This window comes from Cervus elaphus, chromosome X (genome assembly GCF_910594005.1).
Source record: "Cervus elaphus chromosome X, mCerEla1.1, whole genome shotgun sequence".
Lineage (NCBI taxonomy): Eukaryota > Metazoa > Chordata > Mammalia > Artiodactyla > Cervidae > Cervus > Cervus elaphus.
Window position 1 is genome coordinate 89,019,272 of NC_057848.1, and position 6,705 is coordinate 89,025,976.

The following is a 6,705-nucleotide window of genomic DNA, read 5'->3' on the forward strand; positions in this document are numbered from 1 at the left end:
ATGAAGTGATGGGACCGGATGCCATGATCTTAGTTTTCTGAATGTTGAGCTTTAAGCCAACGTTTTCACTCTCCTCTTTCACTTTCATCAAGAGGTTCTTTAGTTCCACCTCACTTTCTGCCATAAGGATGGTATCATCTGCATATTTGAGGTTATTGATATACCTCCCGGCAATCTTGATTTCAGCTTGAGCTTCATTCAGCCCAGTATTTCACATGATGTACTCTGCATATAAGTTAAATAAGCATGGTGACAATATATAGCCTTGACGTACTTCTTTCCCAGTTTTGCACCAGTCTGTTTTTCTATGTTCGATTCTAACTGCTTCTTCTTCACCTGCATGCAGGTTTCTCAGGACACAGGTGATCTGGTTTCCCATCTCTTCAAGAATTTTCCACAGTTTGTTGCGATTTCCAAAATCCCTGATTATGGCTCCCACTTTCCTCTTCAAAGGTAAACGTTTATCCTCACTTGTAACACCCCAGATTAATTGTGTGTGTGTGTAAATATGTTTTGTAAAACAATTATTTTTTGGAGCAGTTTTAGGTTTACAACAAAATTGAGAGCAAGGTGAAGAGGTTTTCCATACATTTAACTTTATTTTCAGATAATTTGCTTTTGGTGTATAGAAGTACAAGTGAATTTTGAACATTGATTTTATACCCGGCAAGTTTACCGATGCCATTTATGAGTTGAGACAGTTTGTTCTGTGGATTTTGTAGGAATTTCTACATATAGTATCATATCATCTGCAAATAAGAATGATTTCATTTCTTTATTTTGTCTTTAGATTTATTTAATTTCCCCCAATTGCTTTAGCTAAGACTCTAAAACTATGCTAGATTAAAGTGCTGAGAATGGGCATACTTGTCTTGTGTTTGATGTTAGAGAAACTTTTTTTTCAATTTTTCACCATTGAGTACTATGTTAATTGTGGGATTGTTATATATATTATTTTGTCGAAATGACTTCTTTCTATACCTATTTTTCAGAGTATTTTTATTATGAAAGTTTCTCAGTTTTTTTAAATGCTTTTTCTGCATCCACTGAGATGATTGTGTATTTTTATCGTTCATTCTATTATTGCTCTGTATCACATTTGCTGATTTGCACATGTTGAATGGTCCTCCCATCTCAGGACTATATTCCACTTGATCATACTGAATGAATATTTTAATCCTATTGTGTTTGATTTGATAGTATTTTATTGAGGATTTTGCATCTATGTTTATCATGAATATTAACCTATAATTTCCCTTTTCTTGTAGTGTCATAGTCTGGTGTCAGTATCAGAATAATTCTGGCCTTGTTAAATGAGTTTGAAAGTGTTCACACCTCTTAAATTTTTTGGAAGACTTTGAGAAAAATTGGTATTCATATTTCAAATGTATAGTAGAACTCACAAATAAAGTCATCTGGTCCTGGGATTTTCTTTTGGTGGAAGTCATATTACAGGTTCAGTCTCCTTATTCATTGTTGATATGTTCACATTTTCTATTTTGTCATGATTTATTGTTGTTAGATTGCATATATCTAGGAACTTATCCATTTCTTTTTGCTTATCCAATTTACTGATGTGTAATTTTTGAGGCTAGTCTCTTTTATCATTTTTAATTTATTTGTCTTCTTTTTCATTTGCTAGTCTAGATAAAGTTCTATAAAAGTATTTTTTTTTAATCTTATCAAAAACTACCTCTTGGTTTCATTGACTTTTTATATTGATTTTCTATTCTCTATTTCATTTATTTCTTCTCTAATCATTATTCCCTTCCTTCTGCTAACTTTGGTCAGTTTTTTCTTTTTCTTCTTTCTTGAGGTGTATAGTTAGATTGCTTATTTGAAATTTTTCTTTTTTAATGTGAACATTTATTAATATAAATTTCCTTCTTAAAATTTTGTTTTTGCTTTTTTCATTCTATAATTTTTGGTTTGTTGTGTTCTCATTATCACTAATCTTAAGAAATTTTTTGATTCCCTTCTGATTTCTTCTTTGACCCATTGGTTTTTAAGGAGTATGTTGTTTAATTTCTACATATTTAAAAATCTTTCAATGTTTCTTCCATTACTGAATTCTAATTTCATAATCTTATGGTTGAAAAAGATACTTGGAATGATTGTAATCTTTTAATATTTGTTAAGACTTGTTTTGTGGCCTAAAATTGTATTTATCCTGGACAATCTTCCACATGAAGTTGAGAAAACTGTGATTTCTGCTGCTAGAGTAGAATGTTCTATATATGTGTATTATGCTGCTATGAACATTGAAGTGCATATTATCTTTTCAATCTATGGTTTTCTCAGGGTATATGCCCAGCAGTGGGATTTCTAGATCATATGGTAGCTCTATTTTTTTTTTTTAAGGAACCTCCATATTGTTTTCCATAGTGGCTATACCAAATTGCATTCCCACCAAAAGTATGTGAAGGTTACTTTTTTCCATGCTCTCTCCAGCATTTATTATTTATAGACATTTTGATGATTACCATTCTGAGCAGTGTGAGGTTGTTGCAGTGAAAAAGAGAAAAAAAGAAAGAAAAAGAGGCATGAGCTTTTCTTTTTCTTTCCCTTTCCTGAGAACAAAGAAGATAAAGAGAAGAGTGAGCAAGCCTGAACGTTCCTAGATTTATTACTTTAACTGCTCCTAACTCTGCACGTCATTAACTAAACTTGCTTTTCTGCCCCCAACTCTGCAGGAGCTATACTTTCATTTACTTTCCATTAACTCTATGCTAAAAACACCCTGTATCTGGCATTTATCCATACAACACCATTCCCCTTGTAGTTACATTTCAGAAAGAAGGCCACAAAGCCACGGAACTGCCAGACTCAATTACTGGATTCTGATACCAACCTATGACTGTCTTTGAACCAATGCAAAAGGAAGAAATCGAGATCCTAACACCTTTGTTCTTCATCACCGATTCCTGACTGCTTTGTTATTCAGTCACCCAGTCCTGTCTGACTCTTTGTAACCCCGTGGACTGCAGCATGCCAGGCTTCCCTGTCCTTCACCATCTCCCCGAGTTTGTTGAAACTCATGTGCATTGAGTTGGAGATGCTGTCCAACCATCTCATTCTCTGTCATCCCCTTCTCCTCCTGCCTTCAGTCTTTCCCAGCATCAGTGTCTTTTCTAATGAGTCAGCTCTTTTCATCAGGTGGCCAAAGTATTGGAGCTTCAACTTCTGTATCAGTATTTCAAATGAATAATCAGGATTGATTTCCTTTAGAACTGATTGATTTGATCTCCTTGCAGTCCAAGGAACTCTCAAGAATCTTCTTCAACACCACAGTTCAAAAGCATCAATTCTTCAGCACTGAATCTTCTTTATGGTCCAACTCTTACACAAGACTACTGGAAAAACCATAGCCTTGACTAGATGGAGCTTTGTCAGCAAAATAATGTCTCTACTTTTTAATATGCTATTTAGATTGGTCACAACTTTTCTTCCAAGGAGCAAGTGTCTTTTAATTTCATGGCTGCAGTTACCATGTGCAGTGATTTTGGAGACCAAGAAAATAGTCTGAAACTGTTTCCATTGTTTCCCCATCTATGTGCCATGAAATGATGGGACCAGATGCCATGATCTTAGTTTTTTGAATGTTCCATTTTAAGCCACCTTTTCAACTCTCCTCTTTCACCTTCATCAAGAGACTGTTTAGTTCCTCTTAGTTTTCTGCCATAAGGGTGGTGTCATCTGCACATCTGAGGTTATTGATATTTCTCTCGGCAATCTTGATTCCAGCGTGTGATTCATCCAGCCTGGCATTTCACATGATGTACTCTGCATACAACTTAAATAAGCATGGTGACAAAATACAGCCTTGATGTACTCCTTTCCCAATTTTGAATCAGTCCGTTGCTCCATGTCCAGTTCTAACTGTTGCTTTTTGACCTGCATACAGATTTGCAGGAGGCAGGTAAGGTGGTCTACTGCTAGCTCTCATCTTATATAAGCCCTTAGACCCCTCATGGGGCGGGCACAATTCTTGGGGCATGAACCTACTGTGTTCCCCTCTCCACTGGCTAAGAATTAAAACCACCTTTTTCTTTCCTCCAAATTTTGTCTCTGTATTTTTTATTCAGTTTTGGTGGGCAGAGAAAGCCAAGATTTTGGCCAACAAAAATTTGGCGGGTTTGTTTGGGATCTGATCATGGACAGGCAGCCCCACACGGACCCTTGGCTCAATTGAAAGCTCAGGATCTCTCCCCATGCCAACCTCCTTTAGGAGAGAAGAGGGTTAAGAAATTTCTCTCAGTATGCCTACATTAGGGCCATACCCCTATCAAACTGACCTGCTGACTCAACTGTGGAACTCCGTGCTGAGGCATAGGGGGTTTCTCCTTATGGAAGGGGCCCCTGTTTCTAAGGCCCCACTTTGGAGAGGCATTGCAGTCTTAATGAGACTTGAGCGGTCTTGACACTTGATTTTTGGATTTCTAGGCATCTCTTTGCCATTTACTTTGTTTTTGGTGACTTCCTGCTAGCCTGGTTGGTTTGATTACTTTGGCTTGTGCATTCAGACATCGGATAGGAACTGCTCCAGCTAGAATGGGAAGCGCTTCCTCTGAAGTTCCATCTCAGAGTCCCCTAGGGAAAATTCTAAGTGACTGATCTATTTATAATTAAGACAAGTATTTACTTAAATGGAAATTAAAGATGATCACACACACATAACCCCCCCCCCCCAGCTCTTTTTTAATTGCCTACATAGTTAAGGTGGTTTAAAAAAAATGCTGACTTGGTAACTTTCAACAAAGACCACCTAAGGGAGAACTTACATTTATATTTGTTTTTGAGATGTAAATGTTCTATCTGATCTTTGTAAGTTGTTCTATTGTGTGTTTGTTCCTGTTGGGCCTATAAGAGGCCTCTTTATACTCTGTTGGTGGCCAAATGATGGATTCTGTTAAAATTAGAGAGACTAGGAAATTACTGAATCTAGCGCACAGACCAAAAAGCAGCTGACAACTCCAGGGCTTTCCTAGGAATGGTGGGATTTTGTCACATTCGGATACCAAACTTTGAGCTAATTGCAAAATGCTTCAAAAGGTCCAGATTCTGAGGCTTTGTTTTTGACGGGCAACTGTCGAAAGTCTTAGGAGACTCTGAAACTTAAACTCATGACTTCACTGGCCCTATAATCAGAAAGCGTTAATTTTAAATTTACACTGGATCTTCTTCTGTGATTTTAACCATTTGTTGTTGTTGTTGTTGTTATTATAAACATTCATAATGGCCTGCTTTCGGGAGTTAACCTGAGCAGTCCACCTGTCAGGGATTTTAAGGAAATGAAACTAACACATCCCTTGCCTGAGGCTTGCCATTCTAGGGGACATTTGCAAGGATTGAACAGCCTTTTTACTTTGTTTTCTCACCTCTGCCATCTCTGACTCTTTTTTTTTTTTTCCCATTTATTTTTATTAGTTGGAGGCTAATTACTTTACAATATTGTAGTGGTTTTTGTCATACACTGACATGAATCAGCCATGAATTTACATGTATTCCCCATCCCGATCCCCCCTCCCACCTCCCTCTCCACCCGATCCCTCTGGGTCTTCCCAGTGCACCAGGCCTGAGCACTTGTCTCATGCATCCAACCTGAGCTGGTGATCTGTTTCACCCTAGATAATATATATGTTTCAATGCTGTTCTCTCGAAACATTCCACTCTCGCCTTCTCCCACAGAGTCCAAAATTCTGTTGTGTACATCTGTGTCTCTTTTTCTGTTTTGCATGTAGGGTTATCGTTACCATCTTTCTAAATTCCACATATATGTGTTAGTATACTGTACTGGTGTTTATCTTTCTGGCTTACTTCACTCTGTATAATGGGCTCCAGTTTCATCCATCTCATTAGAACTGATTCAAATGAATTCTTTTTAATGGCTGAGTAATATTCCATGGTGTATATGTACCACAGCTTCCTTATCCATTCGGGGCATCTCTGACTCTTAAAATAACCTGGCAACCAGGCCCTGACAAGGTGTGTATTTTGAGGCACTAGCTCAGTCAGCTACCTCTCTGATTAAAGTCTCTTCCTTTCCTCAATCCCGTCTCTTGGATTCATTGGCCTGTCATGGGGCAAGCAGAGGGAGTTCGGCTTGGAAACAGCCCTAGGCCTGTCTGATCTCCAGAAAGAATTCAAACTATATGTGCATGAGAGACAGGGGTTGACCCTGGGCATCGGAGACATTCCCAGACCAGTACATTAACTTTCAAAAGAGCTGGACATCACAGCTGCTGGCTGCCCCCTCTCCCTGTGCTTGAGAGAAGTAACTGGCATTTATGAACTGCTAAAAGAAACAGAAAAGTTCACTTAAGGTCAACCAACCACAGGGTAGGTCCCACATGAAGTTCTAGTCCTAGTCCTTCTGGAAAAAAAAAAAGTGTGGATACTGGTTGACATTAGGGAGGATGGGTATAAGGTATAGTTTGGGCAGAGGCAGAAAAAAAAGGAGAGATGACCTCAATGGAAGTAGGTTACCTTTATTCAGGCAAGGAGGGGCGACAGTCGGCCTAAGGACCAGGCTGAGGCCAAGAGGGATCAGGGAGGCTCCATATTTATAGGGAGGTTTGTGAAAGCAATAAGGGAAACGTTAATCAGGCAGGATCTTTGGGTATTCTTTAGTTGAGATGGCATTTGTAGTTGGGCAGAGGGTGATTAGTCTTCTGGGCAGATGTAGGGGGTGGAAAGTTTCTGGAC